The sequence below is a fragment of the Vicugna pacos genome, chromosome 3, assembly GCF_048564905.1.
Source record: "Vicugna pacos chromosome 3, VicPac4, whole genome shotgun sequence".
Classification (NCBI taxonomy): Eukaryota; Metazoa; Chordata; class Mammalia; order Artiodactyla; family Camelidae; genus Vicugna; species Vicugna pacos.
The window spans coordinates 101,033,783-101,057,811 of NC_132989.1; the positions used below are offsets into that span (position 1 = coordinate 101,033,783).

The 24,029-nt window shown below is 33.5% G+C and overlaps 1 pseudogene; it reads left to right on the forward strand.

Moving 5' to 3' along the window:
• The first annotated feature begins 2,730 nt into the window (after positions 1 to 2,730).
• Positions 2,731 to 24,029, forward strand: part of LOC102545256 (casein kinase II subunit beta pseudogene) — a 45,364-nt pseudogene continuing 24,065 nt past the window's right edge.

Genomic DNA, 24,029 nt, shown 5'->3' on the forward strand with positions numbered 1-24,029 from the left:
GATGCTAGAATGAGTTTGAAGAGAAGGATAACATTGTAATGAGAAATATATGAAACAGTGAAAAGTTCATGCTTGTTTAAAGGAGACCTTATATTACACTGAAGTTTATGTACCAATGCCAATGAAAAGGGGCAATAAAAGAGGTCTTTTATGCTAAGTTAAAGAAGAGCTATATATTAGAGACTGTCTCCTGTTACTACTTTAGCAGAGAGTCACCCAAAATGATCTCTCCTTCAAGAGAACACCGGCGTCATGCGCAGTCAGCAATCTGACACCTATGTATTTATGATAAGACTCCAGACCTGTTTCCTTCAAGTTCTTTGACAGGCATAGGGCCACCTTTTTGAGCTACTGAACCTCCCTGATGTGGCAAAGTGAAGGGTGCTTATGTCCTCTTGCTCCTAGTCCCTGAGAATTAAACTTTGCAATGAAAGCCATGTCCCAACCCACAGTCCTGCCTCAGTTCACAGACCGTTTAACCAATGGGTGAGGGGATTTTCAAGAACTTTGGGGTAAATGACCTGGAGTCAATGAGCTATGCAGTGTTCGGTCTTCACTGAGTGGAAAGTGGGTAGGGACAACCCAACTGAACTCTAGACAATGTTGGAGTGTGGTAAGGAAATAGGTGAGCCAGACAGCTCTTGGGAATTACCAACTAGTAAGGAGCCTGATCATGTACATAGAGCAATCTAATATGGTATCAGGCAACTTCTTTACTTTTATGAAAATGACAAACTATAATTTAGGCCCACTCTGCCCTAAACAGAAAACAATAAAGGCAAGTCATACTCTTTGCTCACTCCTGTTTCTTCTCTTGGTCACACACATTTTCAGTTTCGAGCTGTAGATTCACACAGAACTTGACTCATACCAGCGGCTTAACAGAAAAGAGGAGCCAATGGGCATGATCATCTTAATTCCCAAACATGCCTAAAAATAATGAATAGTATATTTAATTATTTAAATTTAAACCATAACTGTTTTCTAAGAAAAAAGTATCAAATAGACTGCGAGGAAAATTAAGAGAAAATAGTAAATGCACTCAGGTTTAAGACTTGCTTTTACAAGACTTGCAGATACTAACTACTATATATAAAATAGATATACAAGTTTCTTCTGGATAAGACAGGGTAGTAATGACATAAGGATTAACAAATAGAGCAACGAAACAGAATAAGGATTCTAGGGATAGACTCATACATATGTGGCCAAAGATGCTGAGATTGTTCAGGGGGCAAAGGATGCTTCAGCATATGTGATGAGGGAAGATGTGATTTCCCTCTATTTAATAAATGCAATTGAAGTAAAACAAAAAAGGTGAGTAATAAAAATATTCATATGAATTGTCAGTAATTCCTGTCAACTGACTATAGATAGTCAAATTCATCTCTTCTCACGGTAATATTTTTGAAAAACAAAATATAATTTCTGTTTACATATTCATGTCTGTAATAAAAATTTACTTGACACAAATTCTGGGCCAATGAGATGACAAAATCTATTGTAAAAGACTTACAAAACCCAAGATTGTAACCAGTACCAAGACTTACTGGTATTTCCACAGCCACATGGAATAAAGCAAAGACAGGCTTGGGACTGACAATTCTGCACCCCAGTTTTTTCATGCTACATCAGGATGCAAACTATTCCGGAATAACATACGCATTCTCCCAGTAATGTGAGTTCATACATCACTCATTCGAAAGGGAATCATTTAAATTGTGAAACATTCTACTTTATATCAGAGAAGTATATAGTTTACATGATGTATTCCTTGAAATCATGTCCTATAAATCTATAAATTCCACATTTATTTACCAAAAGGAAATGCTAGGCAGACGGGAAATACTCTTTTTAAATCACTTCATAGCTACGGATTCTCTGGCTGTCAAGTTTCATTGTGTGCCTGGAAGTCTGTTTTATCATTTTAGAAAGAGGTCTGACCTGGGCACCTCTCTTCTCTCTCCAGACGATTCCTGGTAAAAGGAAGAAGTAGTAGATTTCAGGCCTGCCTCCCCCGCACACCACTGGGCCGGGCATTTGGAATAAAAGTGGGAGCAAGGTAGAGTCATTTACTTTATAGTACTTGACACTGAGAGACTGTGTTTCATACAAATCAGCACACTTTGTCCTATCTATATTCCTGTATTATAGATGAGGAAATTGAGGTCCAGAGTATCCAAGTAAATTTCCCAAGGCCACACAACCAGGAAGTAGCAGTCATGAGCTGCACCAGAATCTTGGCCTTTAACCACTAAACCATAGTGTCTCTTCCAGATTGTCAAGGTGATAGAGATATATAAGCCAAATGTTCAAATGATATTGTATATACATTAGTGGGCTAGAGCAAATATATGAAGTCCATATTTTCTGAGAGTCCATATTAACTTCACCCAGGTGTATTAATTACACTGACTTCAGAAAAATTGATTTGACGAACAGAAAGTTTGAAAAAAAAAGATTTTCAAGTCAATAATTTATTTTGGTTTTGCTATTATTATCCACCTAATATAACACTTTGCGGGGGAGGGACTCTAAATTCCTCTCTTAGAGTTCCAGAATTTGAGCTAAAAAATAATGAAGATGAAGTCTGTTTTTTCTATTTATAAACGCAAATGAAAAATAAAGTTGTATAATCTATGTGGAAAGATTTCTAATGCAGACCTAGGGGGAAAGGTTGCTCAGGACCTTTCACTAGCCTGGGCGTGGCAGGAATTTCTTAACGAGGCAATGACCATGTGGTACCGTTTGCCGCTCCAGTCCAACAACAGTGTGCTCTTTTCGACAGACATGATTCTGCCTTACAGAAACCGGTTCTCTTTGCAGGTGTGCCATTTCCTCTATCACTATGCTTGGGCTTTATGCTGAAAGTTAACTTCGTGTGGTTCATGGGAAATAGCGGACTCTTGGGAATCCTCACAATAAATTATGTGCTTATATTAAAAAATATGGACCTTTTTCAAATAGAGTCTTGCTTTAATTTATTAAATATTAGCAGTTGGAAACAATTTTTTACATGCTATAAAAATTACTTCAGATGAAAATTCACAAAAGGTTATGAATGCTTGCACATTCTGATATTTTCAAATAATAGACACTTACAAGTAAACTGGATGAAACAAAGAATGTGAATATGATGGCAAATGCAGCAAGCAAATATTAATTTAAATTTTTCATGGGAATAATAAAAAATCAAATCATTCTTTAAAAAATAGTTCCTTAAAACAGAAAATTAGTTAAAGCATTTAATAATTTTGTATAGGGGGACACTTTTAACTGTGCTAAAATATCAACTGATTGTCATAAAAAACACGAACTGTTTTTTAAATATCAAATGTTCTCCCATATATCAGTAAGAGTAATAAAGACAGTTCCAGATGTCCTACCGTAAAGTTAAGTCAATACTATAAAAAAATACAGTATAAAATGTGCTTATATCACTTGTATTTTAAATAACTTGAATGATTCACTTTCAAAAATGATTTGAACGTTCCCTTTATCAAATATTTAAAACACCAACTCAGACTACCAGACTACCACGTATTATTTTGTATCAGAGCTCTTTGAAATGTATAATAACTTTAGCATAAAATTATTTTCACGTAATTAAATCATTAAGATAGATTTAAGGAGCACAATGGTATACATAAAGTACAATTTCATTCTTAAAATGAAAACCTAACAGAGGTGTAAATTCTTTTTCTCTGCTAAAATGCAAAACACACATAAAATAGGAACTACTTTGAAACTGGTAAGATATTAACACATATTTTTCTGAGTGAGCTTTTCAGATTTTATGTAGATGTCAATGAGCAGGAGGGAGGGATTCTTAAGAGAAGCACATGAAGGACAGTGGGTAACAGAAGAGTTAGAAGAAGCCTCTTTTCAAAAAAGGAAGAATACTCTAAGTGCCAGATCAATGCCACTGAAGGCATGGTTTGATTACTTCACAACTTTGCTTAGGAATGAAGCTCTGTAAAGGTTAAAACTTTTAGGACTAAATCAAATAAGCAATGTTGTACATATTACAGCAATCCACAGTTTACTAACTACAAGCTCTGTGTTTGTGGAAACGTGTGTCCGTGTGTGTGTGCATATGAGAGAGAGATAGACAGACAGACAGACAATCTCTGATATTCCCTTCTATCTACATATATGTATCTACATATATATATCTATCTACATATATGTAATCCTAAGAAATGGCACAAGGATTCTAATATGTCTCCTAATTAGATAGAAGGGAATATCAGAGATTGTCTGTCTGTCTGTCTATCTCTCTCTCATATGTATATATATATATACATACACATACATACTGTGGCACTGACAGCTAGAGTATAATGTGAAAAAGAGATAGGTCTGAAAGACCAAGATTTCTCCTGAGAGCTAACATTTTCAGAACAAATTGGGCAGCTGACAAATATTCACTCTCCAGATCTCAGAAGATAGTTACAATCAGTGATCTCAGGATGGCCAAAGAAACCAATTACCACAGATTGACTCAGAACCCAAACATTTGTTGTGACTCTCTTCAAAGAACTCTTGGCTGATTTTTTTTTTAAATCAACATTTGCAAATTTTGCCGAGTTTTCTGAATTGACTGCCTAGTAGACTCAAGCACTTTTGCAAGAAATAATATATTTTTTTAAAGCAGATTTGAAATTAAATGAACAAAAGTATTCCAAACCAAGATAAAAAAAAGAAAGAATAAAGCATGATTTGAATCAAATCCATATATGCTTTAGCATATGGCATGTATAATATATATAGATTTCAGATTGCTTATTCTTATTCATAGACTTTGTTTTATTTTATTTCACTGAATTCTAGCAACAACCCCTCGCTCTTTATCAATAAATATTTTCCATATAATTGGAGAAGGAATGATGAATTTCTAAAAACAATCTTACTTATATGCCTGCTCTCTACTCTTCAAAGGAAAGGAGTTTATCATTTTCCACTCACATATTCAGGTTTAAGGACATAACAAAGTATAGAGAACAAATGTTTAAGAATATTTATGAGATTTCTAGTAAGCTTGATATTCTTGGAAAGTAAATTTTATAAGCCATAGCTTGAATTCTTATGTGGAAAAGCAATGAGAATTTGGACTGTTCTTATATTCATTCAAGGACATCATGCTTAAAAGTTGGAGAAGTAGTATTTAGTGTAATTATTAAGAAAACAGATTTGAGGTCATGCTATCTTGGTGAAATTAACAGATCTGCCTGTTATTGACTGTGTTTCCTTGAGCAAGTTATTTGTGCTCTCTGAGTATTTGTTCCTCATCTACAAAATGGAGATAATATCTTCATATCTGCTGACAAAATTAAATAAATTAATGCACGAGAAACATTGAGAATGCAGCCTTACCCACTTTGAAGCACTGTGTTAGTGATTACAATTACTCTGTGCTTCCAGCCAGTGGTAAAAATGTTCATTTCACATTGAATTTCCAAGGGACATTTTATAACACCTAGAATCCACAATAAAAACTGAGAAGTTCTTAACACAATTATTTTCACTTCCTGAACATGCTTTCTGTATGCATGTATTTCCCCCTTGATTTATAACCCCCTACAGCTGGTTAGCCTACTTTACCGAACTATCTCCCTGCTGATATTGCCTTCCCAAACTTCATTTTAGAAGTTCCCTTCTTAATTCTGGAGTCCAGCTAAATTCCCCAACATAAATGATTATCTCTTCATCTTAAGTCCCATAATAATTATCACCTCGGTTGTAGCAAAGATTGAATTCTCCTTGACTTTTTTCATCCTCATCCAGATTTTAAATAACTGTTCTTGTTGTTTTGAGTTGACTCATTCTCCATCACACGTATAGCTTGAGCTTTTTCTTTGTTGTTTCATAGGTAACTTTAAAAATATAGAACTAATGGTTTTAGAATATTCAGCATGACTTAATACTACTTTATATGTAGATATGATAACTTTCCTGAGTAGAGTTTGAATTCAGATTCAAAAATTTTCCTAACACTTTTTTACTTGTGGATATCTAAATAAACATATGCCCTTGTTCCCTTCTAATTTTAACTTCAAGGAAAGGTAATACAAATGGCTCTATCATATTTTTAAATGTATTTTTCTCACATAATGCTCCACCATAATACTGTACACATTGTGCATTTTATTAATATGACTAAATTCCTATGAATTATCTTGTTTATTAACAAGAGTGCATTTTAAGGAGTCTACTGTCAAATTAGTTTTCCATTTGAATTCTTTTCAACCTTCTCCAAATGGATAATAGTGAATAATAAAAATGTCATAAACTTAGTAAGTTCCTTCTATTTGTGTAAGTATATGATACATTCTAAATCTTTGGGCCTTTAAATACAAGATAAATCCAAAAATACTTATAATTTAAATAAAATATATAATAATAAAAACAATGGCAAGAACAAATGTTTACACAGCTCTTACTATATATCACACACTGTAAGAACTTTACTAACGCATATATTTGAAAGACAAACAAAAGCTTACACTATTTCTAGCTATTACAGGTGACTATCTTTCTTTGTAATTTTGTGCTTTGTTCAATAATTTTGTTAACAAATATACTGCTTTGGGAATAAAAAAAATGTTGCCTTTTATGCCTTTTTTCTTTATTTTATTTTTAAGAATGTACTTTCCGCTTTTCCAAATAACTGTACCACAAGGAGTTTTTCATATATTCTGATATTCTTGGAGGATATTCAGATACATAAATGTTTTCTAATGATTTTACCATAAAAAAACTTACAGGGTTTTTTTTTTTTACTTCAGATATATGTATTTACGTCTAGCTTAATGTTTCAAGGGAAAGTCAAGATAACTGCAACTATAAAATAGAAGAAATAAGTGCACATGAAAGAAAAGAGAAAAAAGAAATTTGTAAAATCAATGACTATTGAAAAATCCTATGTATTTACTATGGCTTTTCCAACATACCTAGAATTATATGCCTCATTTTATGGAAAAAGTTGGCAATATTATGTATAGTGAAAATGTAAAGAGAGTAGCAGGTTCAAAGTGAATCTTATTTATAGAAAAATGTTAATAAAATATTTTCAATCTCATAATCTGTCCCTTTAAAGAGGTTCCTCGGTTCTGCCTTATCCTCATCCCCATCTGTGTATGTGTGTGTATTTGAAAAGGTTTTGGGTTTTTTTTCTGGAGAAAACTTCGCAGTGAGATGTGTCTCTCTACTGTGTCCAATTGAAGCTTCACTCTTTGGACTCTTATATACCTCGGTCTGAATGCAAGAATTAAGGTCACTGGTGTTATACTTTAAAAGGTTCAGGGCTTCCTTTGGTCATCTATGAGACTGAACCCATTTTATACTAGCAACAACTTGAAAAATTATTCCACTGGGTAACAGATTCAAAAACCATAACCAATAAAATTGGTTATGATAAAATCTTATTAATAAGTGATTATGTTATTTTGGAAATAGTTTAAATGTGCATTTTGTTAATAAACAAACTATAACACACATTCACTTTTAAGTGAATAGCTGAGAATTCAAAGTACTGCCAGTATTACAGTTTTGGAAGAAGAATTTCCCTTCATCAAACACAGGTTAGTACTGGTATATTTCCTGAAGCAACCTAACTTTTTACTTTGCATGTTAGGTTTTTAGCCTGTGAATTTCAGCATATTTTTGAATGCTTCTAATAATGGTGTACCATGAACTGAATAATCCAATACCAATCATTTATAGAGGATTTAGCTGTTTCAAGCAGTAAGAATCACTTACCCACAAAAACATCATTTATTGAGAAATAGGATACCACCTAGAGTAGTTGGAATCAAAATAGTTGAATAGTGTATATTACCTAATATTCACTGGGCCCATTGTGAGACAGATCTAAGCTAGTATTAAAACATTTTTTATTAATTTTTGTTTACTTAAGGGTCATATGTTTAGTCCAAATGAAGTATAAATTATCATTAATTTATTCAAACATATTTATTGAGCACTGATTGAGGGGCAGGGCTTCTTCTAGGTTGTAGAATGTCTATGTTTTCAAAAGACATCAGTCCTAAACTCACAGAGTTCAGTCCTGTAAATCTTAATTATATTAAAAAGGCTTTTGTAAAGAACTTTTGTAGTTGTTGTTTCTAAAGCACTCAATTTCAAAGAATGAAAGAAATTAAATATTTTATAAAATTTCAGGTTAATTTAAGTTTTAAAAAGAGTGAGAGAGAAAGAGAGTAGTTTTCAAATTTCAAAAACAAAATTATCCATTTCTTGATAAAGCTTTTCTCTCGTGTCAAAATAAAGATACTTAAACTTTCTCTCTCACTTCCATAGGAAGGGATTTATATTCCAGAGAGAAGTTTCTGGCATTTTCCTTTTTCACTAAAAAGAAACTATTCTTGTATTATTTACCTGATTTTCACAGCACCAGGACCCAGAATAATCAGTCATTCACCAGAATGACCAAGTGCTGTAACGAGGCCTTCTACTGCTGCTGTCTGTCAAGAATGGAATCATTTTTTGACGTAGAGAAGCAAGCAAGAAAGAAAATGAAATGCCTGCCCTTTAACATTTCAGAACTGGGAAACTGATTCACTCTGCCCTATTCCAGTTAAATGTAATAGATGTATTTTTGTACATGTTCAATCCACCGAGCTTCTGATGGACATGCCTTTAAAATACTCCTATAAATAGAATGCGTTCTTCCTTTCTGTTTATTTCCTTAGAATGGCAGCTTAATGAGATTGAGACCATTTCTCTGGAGATCAGGTGCTAGTTCAATAAGATTAATGAACATTATCAAAGCTTAGTTTGATATTTTAAAAAATGATAATAATCCATTTATTTGTGTATTTATGTATTTATTTATTTATAACCACTATCCATGGAATTCTACTCCATAATCAATCAATTCTAGTTCCTCAGGCTTGATTGAGGGCAACTGTAGACTTTAAAATATGATCAGTACCATATTTGTTCTAGTTTTTCTAATATTCAGCTCTAATAATACTGCACATTTCTTCATCTCAATAGTTAATTCTAAAAAATCATTATTCTTTCTTTATTCACTATTATTAGGCTCTCAATAATTGTCTTCCTATTCTGTCTATTTGTTATTAATGCGTATATACATAGAGAGAGAGAGGGAGAGAGAGAGAAAGAGAGAGAATTGACTTCATTGCAAGGAATTGGCTTTTTCAATAGGTAAGGAAGATGGCTAGGCAAGTCTAAACTCCACAGGGCAGGCTGTCAAAAGGGCAGACTGGACCTCTGAGGCATGAGGTACAGCTCCGTCCACAGGCAGAATTTCTTCTTCCTTCCAAGAAACCTTAGTTCACTCTTAGGGCTTCTCTACTAATTGAATCTGGCACACACGGATCTGTTGGATGATACCCTTAAAGGTAACTGATTAAGAAAAGTAATCTTGAGATTAATTAAGAATCACATCTACAAAATACCATCACAAACAAGAGTTTGAATGACTCAGAATTATAGCCCAGCTATGCTGACGCATAAAATGATCAGCATTGTTAACATGTAAACCGGTATCAGTTTGCTAGGGCTGCCATAACCAAATACCACAGATTGGATGGTTTAAACAACACAGGTTATTTACTCTTAGTTTCGGAGGCTGTGAAAGATCAAGGTGGTGCAGGTCTGTTTTCTCCTGAGGCCGCCCTTCAGCCCTGGAGATGGCTACCTTCTGGATGTGTCCTCACTAGCCCTTTCTCTGTGTCTCTATCCATAGTGTTTCTTTTTCTATGTCCTATTCTCTTAAGAACACAGGTCAGATTGGATTAAAGCTCTATCCAAGGACCTCATTTAACTTTTTACCTTTTTTAAAGGCTCTATCTTCAAATACAGTCACATTTTAAGATACTGGGGTTACGACTTCAAAATATGAATTTGAGAAGTACTCAATTCAGTTAATAACAGTTCATTCTTTTCCCATGGAAATATTCTAATTTAAAACATACACAGTAGTGGCATATAAAAAATGTACATCTGTCTTCAACTTGTTAAGGTATAAGTGAATTTTATTTATAATATTCTTGTTTTTTCCACAACCATTTTTTGGTTTGTTTAATGCTTATGCTAAAATCAAAGGATGAATATTGCTATTTTTATCTGCTACTTTGCTCTACAACAAATCAAAGAACAAACCAACTGAATGTTCTATATTCTAGGTTCTGAAATGCTTGAAACCTACAATCTTCAAAAATTTCTTATAATTAAGCAGTTAGACCATTTTGTAACTGCTCTTTATGAAGGCATATTGATCCTGTACTCAATTTTTTAATGAATATTATATATTTAAGGTTTCTTTTTCTAGAATCAATTTCAAAAATTTATATTTCTACTTAAAATAATCTAACTTCTTTACATTAAAAATAATCTAATGCAAGTTTTAGTAATTTTCCCATGTATTTTAATTTCTTCTGGATTAATATTTTAGCCTTTTTTATAATATCATGTATATTATGTCTTTTTTCAGTTGATGGAATTTGCCAATAATTTGTATAATCCAGTTAATATTTATAGTAAAGATGTCTTTTGGATTGTGAAGGAAAAGCTGGGCTGGGCTAACAAGATAACTCACAAATCTAAGTATTGGAATACTGATCTGAGTTCTGCTGGACTAACTTGTAAATCTAAGTTAATTAGTGTTGGTTTGCTGTTCATGTTTTTTTGCTAGCCAGCTGGATTTTCAAAGATACATATCTGGCTTTGGAATGTTGGTTTGCTGCCTCCCCACCGCCACTTTTGTGATGATAATGCTGCTAAAGCTGTTCCATGCCTATTGGCCGAATACCCCAAGTTTGTACTTTACCCTATAAAACCTCATGCGCACGTCTTGGAGGTGCTCAGAGCTTCGGAGCAGAAGCCCCTCTGAACCCGCCGGCGTAATACATCTGAGTACTCCAACCCTCCGAGTGGTGCTTGTTTCTTGACTGGCCTGTCGTTTCCGTAACAGATTCACAGGGAATTTTTCTATGAAGGTGACATGTGACTTTGGAGCCTAAGGAGTCCCACAATCCGCCGTCCACAGGCTGGAGTGCCAGGAGCACTGGTGATGCAGTTCTGGAACCTACCATACTTGAGCCTTTTGGAAAGGTATCCTTGCTAATTTATTCTGGGACAAAGTCTTTCTATACAGAAAATAGTAAGGGGTAACTGGCACAATATTAATCAAACTCATAATTAACTGCAAGACACCCTTCTCTAGTTTCCCAGATCATGTTTCTTGATCTGAGGCATTTAAGGGCATTTGAAATCACACTATTTTGAAGTTTCTTAATTTTGCCTACACTGAGTTGCAGAAGCTTCAGATGAGGCTTATCCTCTAAGGGCAATCTGATCCTGTTGACTCTGTATTCTTCAGAAGTAACTCAGTAATTTATTCTTACAGGGGAATCCTCTTGGTTTCTCTGGACCTCCAAGACTTTAGTTGGTTTATTTACTTTATGTTGTGGTTATTCTGTAATTTCAATGTGATTATAGAAGAAAGAACAGATTAACCCATGACCTTAGTTGGCTATTTTGAACCCCTAAATCTCATACTCCTTTTAGGTAATATTATCACAGTGAGAGAACAGAAGAAACAGTTAATAGCAATCAGGGTTTAATAGATGATTACAGTTTTCTGAATTATAGTTGGAATCAATCATATAATAGCAGTTGAACTCTAATCCCTATTAGAAAGAATTATACATTCTTAAATGTAATTATTTTAACTTTATTATGATTAATTTTAATAAAGTCACATACCAGCTTTCTGGAATCCAGTTTATCACTAATTAAAATGAAAAGTATGATTATTGTATCCACAGTAAAAGTGCTTTTAAAAAATTAAGCACTTTAAAATTAAGCAAGAAAAAATACACTAATAAAGTGAATGTGAATTTTATTAGTAAATAAGAAAAGTTAATTGGTTTGAAATAAATTAGAACTAGACATACCTTAGATTTAAATTGAGGATAGAATAGAAATCCCATGGAGAATGGGATTAATTTACAAGCTAATATGGTGGTTTATACAATTTACAACTTGAATGTGAGTGAAAAATCACCTGGCTTTCTTCTTAAAATGTGCAACCCAGGTCCTTATTTCCAAATATCTTATTGAGATACTTAAGAAAATAAATTCCTAACAAGAATCCCCAAGTAATACATTGTAATATAATTATCATACCCAGGAGATTTAAGACTAATATTAAAATGTTCTTTAAATATGTGTGTCATAAAGTCAATATAACAATTTCCCCAAATGTCCCACTGAATATTTTCTCCATCCTTTTTATTTGTTTGTTAATTTTGATCCAAGATCTAATAAAAAAATCATGGATTGGATTTGCTACTGTGTCTCACTTGTCTGCTCTAATCTAGAACAGCCCATGTTCCTTTTATTTGTATAACACGGAGGTTTTTGAAGTTGTGGCCATGAGAATCTTCTTCCCTTATCTCCAAATCCCAGGAATGAATTTGACTAAGGGCTCCAAATACACCACTCTGAAGTTGATCTCTGTGATGACACCGAGATCACAGCTCTCCCTCCAGCAGATTCATGGAAGACATAGAACTCTTCCCTAGAGCTGATGTAGCAAAGTTCCTTTATTTTACATTCTTGATATTGACAATTTCCCATTCTTTTCATGAAAAATTCTTCTCTCTTGTTTTAATGGTCACTATAACTAGAGGTTTGTCCATTTTACTGAACTTTTCAAAGATTATGTTTTTACTTGCATTTAATTTTGTCTATTGATTTTCTGTTTTTAATTCTGTTAACTTCTTATTTAGTTTTTATTCTGTTCTTCATTCTACTTGCTTTGGGTTTAGTTTGCTTTACTGTTCTTTAAAATAGAAGATTAGATTATTCTTCTGAGACATTTCTTTTTTTCTAATGTAAATATTTAATACTATGAATTACTCTAAAAGCACTGCTTTTGCTGTATCTCACATATTTTGATATGTTATATTTTTATCTCTTTTATGTACAATTTTTAGACTTCTTCTTTAACCCTGGGTTATTTAGAAGTCAGATGCTTAATTTTTAAATATTTCAGAATTTTTAGGATACATTTGTCATTGATTTGTAGTTAAATTCCATTATGCTATTAAAATAGAGTTATTTCCACTTCAAATTGGTTGAGTTTTATTTTTTAATGGTCTATTTTATGGTCTAGCTTGATAAATGTTCAATCTTATTTGAAAATAATTTGTATTCTGCTATTGTTGGGTGAATTTTTCTGTAAACGTCAATTAGGACTATTCGGTTGATAGTATTCAAGTCTTCTATATTCTTACTGATTTTCTGTCTACTTGTTTTATCAGTTACTAAGAGAGGATTTTTGAGGTCTCCAATTATAATGTTAGACTGGCCAACTTGTTTTACTAACATCCATTTTTATCTTATTTATTTTGATGCTCTATTATTAGGGACACACACATTTACAGTCATTATGTCTTCTTGGAGAATTGACCATTAATGATGGTATGTCCCATTTCATTCCTGATAGTATCTCTTGTTCTGGAGCGTATTTATTCTGATATTAACAATAGGTAGTCCAGATTTTGAGAGATATTTTCATGGTATATCTTTCTCCGTTTTTTTTTTTTTTCACTTTTAGCTTTTCTTTATCAGTATATATTAGCTGTATTTCTTATAGATGGTATGGAATTGGATTTTCTTATTTAATTCAGTCTGACAATTGCAGTCTTTAGAAAGTTATATTTAATTCATTCATATGTAATGTGATTATAGATGTAGTTGGCTCAGAAGTTTACTAATTTATAGCTGTTTTCAACTCATTTTATTTATCTTTAGATAGTCTTGTTCTGCCTTATTTTGCATTAAGTGAACATTATCTATAATATCATTTTTCCTTTATACATATCTTAAAAAGTTTGTAGTGACTTCCTTAGAGTTTAAAATATACATTGTTATATCTTTAACATACTTTCAGTTAATTAGGTTCTACCTTCAAATGATATTTTGTTTCAATTGTCAAATAAGGTTCTTAAAATTGGCTTTAAAATGCCCTCAGGCCAGAGTATTACTGTTCTTTCAGGTTAAGGCTTTTGTTTAGTGGTGGAAATAAAAGGGAAGGCTTCAGATGTACATACTTGTCCCACCTCGTGGCTGTGCTCCCTTCTCCAGTCTACAACACAATAAGCACTTCTTAGTATCTTTCAGACCTTTGCTGTGAAAAGGCATATGGGGTTCCTGAAGAAAGAATCCTCCAGGGCATGCAGGCTCCCCCAGGTTCTTCAGTGCAGGGTTGCTGCACATGGTGTTGCCAGCCTGCACTCATCCTTCTTCAAGTTGTCTGCTATTCCAGCCAAACTCTTCTTCCCAGCGTCCTGCTGTGTCAACCAATTTTGTTTTGTGCTGTGTTGTTTTAAGAACGTGTGTTTTATCTGTATATGACAGTACTATTGCACTATTTGGAACGTTAGTGATGTCACTTTCTAAGAAAGACAACTTCAGTTCTGACTCCGACAAATTTTAAATTCTTAAGCATGTATTAACTGCTTGAATTTTCACATAGTAGAAAATGTCACACTCAAAATATTTTATGATGAGTGAGACACCTTTGGAATAAAATACCGTTGGAATATTGTAAACAAAGTTTTAACACATTAAGCAGGAAGTTTTTAAACAGAAGTACTTAGCAAATTCCTCACAACTTTGCATAGCCATAAATGCGTATCTCACTTAGAATGATTACTTCTGTCCTAGAACAGTCCTGTGCTGAGAGCTATTCCATTATTGAAATAGCTGCAAATCAATATGTTATTGGGGATGTATAGCTAGTTGTATATTCACATTGTCAGTATGTTTTATAATAAATGCTCAAGGACTTAAAATTATTACAGCTAAGTGGTTTGCCCTTGAAATTCAGGGATGACTGTTATGTATTTTGATTCTTATATTTTATATAGTAGTAAGTTCATTTGGTTCAGAATCCTAAACGTTTCCAAATGACTACAGTTCTTCCAATGCTAAGCAGTTTGGGAAATAATTGCCTTGGATCTCATTTTTCTTAATTACTCATCATCTATACTATGCCATCCAGACAAGAGAACAGTGAAGTAAAAAAGCATTGTTGACTTTTTTGGTTACATAAAAAGTCTTCCTACTAGCGTTTATTGATATGGATTTTTTTTTAAGTGCAAGCACTAAAATCATTGAGAGTATAAGATAACATGTCTTAAATTCTGTTGTTTCTGTTAGATAGCCTCTGCTATAGAAATTCTGTTTTGAATGATAGTCACAAAAATCCACAAAATCAGATGTATAAAACTTTATATGCATTAGAATATATTAGCTCAAATTTAGCTTAAACCTGATTTTAGAAAAATTACAGAGCCTAACGGAAAGTCAAGTTAAAGCTTGTTGTAACTTGTGATAAAAACAAAAGATCATATGTTCGTACCATTCTACACTTCATACTATGTAGGGCATGGGATTTCTAATACTCTTCGTATCTTTGGCTTAATCTCATAAAGGTAGCATTAAAATGTTCAGTAATTTTTCAGAAAGATTAACAACGTAAAACAACATACATGTTAATATATGATCTAGGATTTACTAAAGGAAAGATGAACTCCCTTTCTGAAACTTAGTGACTATTGATTTATTCAATCCAAATGAAATTAAAATTTTAGGATGCAGTTCAGTCAAATGAGTTCAGTTTCCCTTACTTTCTCTATTCAGTGTAAGCTAAATATTTAAGTATAAACTCCACTGTCTTTCGTCTGGTGATAATGTGTTAGACACAATGGTGTTCCACCAACTCAGTCTATTCAGCCCCACTATTTTCCTGGCCTTCTTTCATCTAGGGGAAGTGGTGTAGCATGTGTCCAACAATGAGATGAAAACAAGTCACTGAGTCAAGCTTTTGGGAATGTTTGAAGAATGGCGAGGCCCACAGGCATGCAAGTATGCTTTTGCACTTAGGCACTTAATGTTTTTTCCACCCTTTCCCTTTTATGCTTAGAAAAATGGCAGGTTGTCAGATCATCTGCCATTCTATGAATTGGAGAATAGAATCCACATGTTAAAGATGACGGAGCAGGAAGAGAATATACCTGGGCAATGGTCAGGAGCTATCTTTTTAATAATGGCTTACAACAACACTCCTGAGAGAGAAGTGGAGGATAAGAGGGACTGACAATAAAGAATGTTCTTTTATGTTTCTCTCCCTTGTTTGCACCCTTTCTTTCAGAAAGAACACCATCATAGGATAATGTGCTCAAAAAATACTCAATATTTTTAGATAATTTATTCAATATGCTTTACAGAAGAAGAAAAAAATACACTGCATGCTATGGTTGATAGAATTGTACGAATATCTCCCCAAGATTTTCTGTTCCCTAGTGATTCAATGAAACCTTAATATAGGTACCGCTGTGAAGAGACTTTGCTCACGGAATTAAGGTTACTAATCCATTGATTTATAGTAGGAAGATTATCCTGGATTATCTGGGTGGACCTAATGTAATCACATAAGCCCTGAAAGCCAAAGAGGTGAACAGAATAGTTAGCCAAAGATATGAGGCTAGAGAGATTTGAAGAATTAAAGAGTCTTGACCCACTCTTGCTGGTTTGAAGATGGAGGAATGGGGCCAGTACCCAAGGAAGGCTAGCAGCCTTGAGAAACTGGGAAAGACCCTTATTCTGGGCCAACAGAGAGCAAGAAAACAAGGATTTTAGCCCTAAAACCACAAGGAAGTGAATCCTATCAACCACTTACATAATCATGGAAGTGGATTCTCCCTTAAAGTCTCCAGAAAGGAGCACAGCCCTGCTGGTGCCTTGACTTTAGCCTTCTGAGACTCCAGCAAGCTAGGCTTCAGACTGACTGAACTGTGAGATAATGTTTGTGTTGTTTTAAGCCTCTAAATTTGTAATAATGTGTTGTTGTAACATTATGAAACTAATAGTCATAGTAATATAAGAGAATTTGTTTAGGAAATTAGCAAAACAAAAGTCTTAACATATTAACCTTTCAAAAATTATTTTAATTAAATTTTAATGTGGAGGTCACAGACCAGAACACTGAAAAATTACTACCAAGAGTTCAGTGTTTTAATGGAGAAAAGGGAAGTAAAGGTCATGAAATACAGTCAAAGTGGATAATGTGTAGTAGGCACTGTGGGTGCCTCTTTGTGGGTGGGTTTCCCATCAGAAGTATAAAAAATAAATGCCAAAAAACTAGACTACTTCATAGTTTTCACTCATGTCAATTTCTCCAAAAATTTTATATGAATTACTATAATTTCAACAAAACTTTGATTTTACTAGTATTTATACTGTGTAACGCTCAGGTTTAAACTATAATGATATGGTTTACTGGGAAATACAGGAAATTTATAATTATGTGTGTTTAAGTTTTTTTTTGCGTGAAAAAAGTAGGTGATGAAGAATATATAATCCCATCTATTTACTCTTTTTGTTAATGTATTGAAGTGATGCTTTCTTAAAAAAGAAAAAAAATGTAGAGCACAATTGAAATGAAAGGAATATAATACTATGAACCACTCATTCGTATTAGTGATATATTCAATCAATTCAAAAGTATTAACTGAATAACTATTATGTCCAATTATTTTTATACATAAATTTACCTATACTGCCACAACACAATGTATATTTTAATGTATTTAAAGTATTTTACACACACACACAATAAGACAGATGATTATTAAATTTTTACCTTGAAATATCTTATTGAGTGATTAAATGGTAGCTGACACAGAGTAGAGTGAATAGTACCAACTATTATTTCATCATCCACTTATAATATGAAAACGTATTAAATAAAGAGTCAGTGTTGTTATTTATCTGAGTACCTAAGAAAGTACTTAATGTATAGGCACATAAATATGCTGTTGTAGTGAACTGTATATTAAAACTTATAAATTTAAGCAAGAACTTGACCAAGAATAAATGTATAACTGAATACTTACATTCTGTCATTTTGATGAAAATTTTCAAAATAACACTCAAAAACCAAAATTAAGTTTCTTCTAATTATTTGATATCTTTCATTCTTTAAACAAGTATCACATGAGTTCTTGCCTTGCAGTGGGTGTTGCTGAAGACGTTTAGGGTATGGAAATGAATAAATACAGTAGCTGGCTTAAAGAATTTCCTGGATATGTTAGAATGTTTACCAAACACAATGCCTGAAGATGTTTGTCAAAGCTTTATTCAGCATCCAGCAAAGGGTGGAGGAGTAGAGTGCTTAACTCAAGTTATGCCGTTTGCTTTTGTCTGCTCGCTTGCTGGGGAAAAATTAGTGAAACCAGCTGAGAAAAAAAGTCATGTGATATTATTGTTTAATTATTGTGAAATGGTAAATAAAAGAATATTTAATATAGAAATATTAAATTATTTTATGGTGGACAAATTACACGTGTTTGCATTGATTTTTTAAAATGATAATATATTCTATTTTACGGTGAACAAATTACATGTGTTTGCACTGATTTTTTAAAATGATAATATATTCATGTTCATTATGAACTTTAGAAAAAGTACAAGTGGAAAAAGAGAAATGAGTTATATTTTTCAGTATTGAGTTGAGGGGAAAACATTCCAGGGTGGCCACAGAAGATGCAACTTGCAGGGTGGTGAAAACTCACAGAACCTCTGAGAGATGACAAGGGATTTCTTGTAGACGGCAGTGACAAGGGAAGAGTCTGAGGAACAAGCAGGAGCAAAATCACAAAAGATCTCAAATCTACTGCCATCGAGCATTTGACGTCAAGCTAGGCTGGGGAAGTCGATGACAGATGTGAGTTACAGAGGAATGACCTTATTTCCATTTCAGAACAATCACACTGGCAAGGTGGAGGATGGTCACAAGGGAGGCCAAGATGTGAGCACTCAAATGAAAAAACAATGAGCACTAGCATTAACCCAGTGCCAGGGAAAATAGGGTGAAGGAGAAGAATTCGAGAAAGATTTAAGACATAAAGTCCACAAGACTTCCTGATTGATTTGAAATGAAGAGAAGGAACAGCCAAAGGAGGATTCAAGAACCACCCCAATTTACTGGTTATCAAAACTTAACTCATCACCTATACTTGTTGTAACTATGAATTGAGATCGAAAAAAAATCCTATTTACACTTAGATTTTCAGAATTATGCCAAACATTTCCTAATAAAGTTTGTCTATAAATTATATATCCTTCTGTTTTTTTTCCTAACACTCAAAGGCAGTAATTTTACTTCTCATGTAATCATGGTATATGTAGCATGAAAAATATTAAATGCAGAATATTTCCTTCAATAAGCCTTTTTTTCATACATTTGAATATTTCAAAGCATAGTATGTTATATTACCTTAAAGTAGAAATAAAAAAAATACATAGTTAATTCTAAAAGACTGTAATTATAAAATACAAATGTGCAATCAATACAATCTAACTACATTTTTAAAATATTAAAAAATCAAGTATTTGTCCAAATTCCTTGCCCGCTGGTTTGCAGCAGCAGTAATTCAGGTGAAAGCTATCATGGAATGCACATGAGGTTGATTTTTCTACAGTCTTGCTGAAAGGATGCTGGAAGTGTATATTTTGTGCCAAACTGGAATCATTTTCTTGATGATAGTCTACACATAAGACAAAACTTTGCATTTTATGAGTTGTCAGTTCATGTGGGTGAGTCAAATCATTTATTACTATTAAGAACTTTGAAAAATGTGTTATTCTTGATTTCCAACAATATTATAAGACACTGAAATGGCACACATATTTGTAGAAAAAATAATATACACATAAACAAAACGGGGTAAAATCAACAATAAAAAAATACACATGATCCCAATAACATTCATATATATATGGATGGTGGGGTCGGGGAGAGAGAGAAGGATAGCTAGGTAATTACAAAATGTGACTTACTGAGCAAAGTCTACCACTGCAGGGATTACAGGAATCCAGGGTGAGCAGGGATATTCTGAATCCAGTATATAAAAATGCCCAGTCACTAGGGAAGCACAGTGTGGTGTGAACACACTGGTCAATCTCAGGGCAACTGGAGGCTGCCAAACAGCTAGCCTTCCCTCAGAAGTTTTCCTGGAATAGAGATATAAGCAAGACACCTCCCATCCATCCCTTACTTTGCACAGACCCTCTTCTTTATGTGTGTTTGGAAAACAGCTCTTCCATAGCTCTTGTCTGTGCTTCCTAGGGGAGACTTCTGAGACGTTAGTGGGATGAGGTCCAGCTGCCGTTGCTGCAGGTGGGTTCTGAGGACCTTTAACGTGTGCCATCTCCCTCCTCAAATTAGCCATACTAATTTCCTCTCATCCTTAACTATTACCAAAGGACTTGGTAGTTTACCTGGCTTTGTGGCCCAGAACTAGCTTCATGATTACAGTGTCCAGTGCAAAATGGAATGCAAAACTTCATGTCTAAAACTTACTAAGAATTTCAAGACAGTGACAGCAAAGCAATAAACTAAGCATGGCATTCTTTTAAGTCTGGGGCCCTTCATGACTGCATAGGTCAAACGACAACGATGCTGGCCCTGCTGTGGCCCAAACCCCAATTTCTAAAGGGACTGAGACTTGGTAATCACCCTGTGTCTGGCTGGGGTTGCTGCATCAATCAGTTCACAGATACAGCTCGGTTAGTACCAAATATTCTAATGAGAATGCACAATGTATTAATGAACTAGGCACGAGGAACTGGGTTAATATTGAGATTTTAAATGTGGAAACTGTAAACTGGAACTTAGAATCCATTAAATTATAAAAATGACAAATTCTACTTGAAAAATGCTTCAATATTTATGCCTGTTGAATAGTATTCTTTTTACTATAAGTTACTTTGTTTTCATTTGTGATTAGATCCTCCTATTTCCTGAAAAGACCTCTGATTAAAAAATTAAAAAAAAATCTTGAAGTTTTGTGATTACATAAATACATTATAAGCTAATTGAACTTCCTGGACATATATTCAGAGGGAACCTTAATTCAAAAAGACAACTGCACCCCAATGTTCATAGCAGCACTATTTACAATAGCCAAGACATGGAAACAACCTAAATGTCCATCGACAGATGACTGGATAAAGAAGTTGTGGTATATTTATATAATGGAATACTACTTAGCCAAAAAAATACAACAGTGTCATGCAGCAACATGGATGGCTCTAGAGAATGTCATCCTAAGTGAAGTTAAGCCAGAAAGAGAAAGAAAAATATCATATGATATCACTCATATGTAGAATCTAAAAAAAAAAACAAAAAAAACAAAAAAAACAACAAAAAAAAAACAAATGAACTTATTTATAAAACAGAAACAGACTTGCAGACCAGACATAGAAAACTCACTTATGGTTACCAGAGGGGAAGGGGATAAATTGGAAGTTTGAGATTTGCAGATACTGACTGGTATATATAAAATAGATAAACAAGTTTATACTGTATAGCACAGGGAATTATATTCAATATCTTGTAGTAGCTTAGGGTGAAAAAGACTATGAAAACAAATATATGTATATTCATATATGACTGAAGCAATGTGCTGCACACCAGAAATTGACACAACATTGTAAACTGACTATACTTCAATTAAAAAAAGTAGTAAACCAATTGAGATAAAGATTGATATTTAAAATTCTCATGTTCTTAAGAGTTGACAGCTTGTGAAAAATAAATTAAAAAACAAAATAATACTTAATGAGAAATACAAAATTTATCTGGTGAAGTATAAAAATATCTTGTTGGAGAGATGAAAATGTCCTTCCCAGGAATTATTAATAATAATAAATATTTACAAAGTAACTTCTAGGAAAATTTTTAATTGCTTTGCATATATTTTCTTATCATATGATAGATGCCCCATTTTATGGATAAGGAAACAAAATGATTAGATCTAGGTGAAAATTTATGAGTTATAGTCTCAGTCAGTTTTAAGATTAATTACAAATTAATCTAATTCATATGTTAGTATAAATTAATTGTGTTTTGAATCAGTTACTTTTAGAAATTTGTTATAATTGTACTCAAAAAGAAAAACATATTCCTAAGTTTGATTAGAGTGGAAAGTGGTCATCTTTTAGGAACTAAGTAATACATAATCTTTATGTGCAATCCCGGTGCCCAGGAAGATCTGCCTGCCTATCGTAAGTTGTTGTTGTTGTTGCTTTTAAATAACAACTTTATTGAGATGTGATTTAGATACCATATTCCACCACTTTGTGCAATATTTAGTATTAGTGGTAAAGAGTTCAGTGTTCACCATATTCACAGAGTTCTGTAAGCATCACCATTGTTTCATTTTGGAATAGTTGCATCACCCCAAAAAGAAATGCCATGCCCCTTAGCTGTCTCTCCCTCAGTCTTCCTTTTCTGTAACTCCTTTGTAAGTTTTCCAAAATTGAAAAAATTCACCTTGAATCTTAGTCTAAGGCCTCATTTTTTGTTTGCTTGTTTTTTAGCTGTGAAAGACTTCTTTGATTTAAGAAGTTTATGGAAATTTTGTTTTTAAAAAAATTTACAATGATAAATATTGAGAGATCAATATTAATGTTAATTTAAGTGCTCTACTAGATATTATAATAAAATGTATGTTTTTCCTTATGTCGTATGTTTAAGATGGGCTGTTTTTAAATTTTAGCCATTTAACATGACTCTGCATTGAATTTCTAGGGTATCTGTGCATTTACCAGAAAACGTTAAAAATGTTCAGAATTCTGTGCCCTCTCACTCCTTCTCCTGCTGCCCCTCAGATTGGGATATCATGTTTCCAGAATCACTGGAATATCCTACATACATTTATTAATATCGCTATTCCAATCCTCAAAATTAAAAGCAAAACTACCACGATAGATTTATAAGGAAACAATTTAGAAGTCCTCATGAGAACAAAAATTACCCTGGGTGTTGATAGAAAAGAAAAAAAATACAGTTAGAAGATAGGAGGTCAAATTCAAAGCAATCTCGTAACTTGTGAGTCAACACACATGTTAGTTAGTTTACTGCCCTTTTCTTCGTGTTTTAACATGAATATTGATTTAAGACACATCTTATTTCTGTGTTTATTGCTATTTTTAGAAAATTTCATTGTGTATTCAGGAGTGACTAAAATTAAGGCATATGTGGGACCAAATCCCCAATTTTATAATTTTATAAAGTGTACATCTTGATCGCTTACTTTATCTACGTCACTGAACAAGTAGGAATATTTGCATCGTTGGGGAAGCTCGTTTAAACCTTTGCTAAGGAACAGCAAATCTGTTATCTTGAGTTACAATCAGAACCAAGCAACTTTGGGAAGAGTAAATGAAAATCCCTGACTTATCGGCGAAAAGGAAGGGGAGTAATTAAGTATGTGGAAAGTACATAAATCTTCAAGCTGCTGCTAAAGAAATATATGTTTCTTTTCCTCTTCAGCTGCAACTGTTAGGCTCATTTCAAGCTAGTGTCCTTTATATCAAAGTGTTCATTTGTCACATGTTATTTATTTGTTATTTAGGACCTTCTCATAGTCGTTTAATCAAATCCACTGAACATGAACTGAGTTCTTTCTAAGTGACAAGCAAAGTGCTGGGTTAGGAGCACAGCAGGGTTTAAGAAATCTTCTGTATCTTCAAGGAAATTAGATAACGTATATTTACACACAGGCCGACGGTTTGTGTAATAGAAGATAAATACTAAGATATAAAATGCACTAAGCTATGCTTTAGGAGTTTAAATGAGTGTATTTATCTCCCCTTGGAGTTTCAAGGGGAGTACATCTAAACTGTACAGGAAAATGTGAGCAAAACATTAAGAAAAATAATTATATGAAGGTCAAAATATGAAACCTTAGCCCACAAGTGTGTAGGGCAAAGTATAAATGGCAATGATTCTTTAGAAATGTATGAGGGACAGAGTGAGGGGATAAGCCACGGAGTTGTAGGCTAGAGCTATACTATCCATCCCTGAAAGGGAAGTGGTGCAGGACCAGGGGCAGACTCCAGTTAATCTGCCTCATGGGAATCCTGACGTCACTTAACTACCTGGGTGTCTTTGGCCAAAT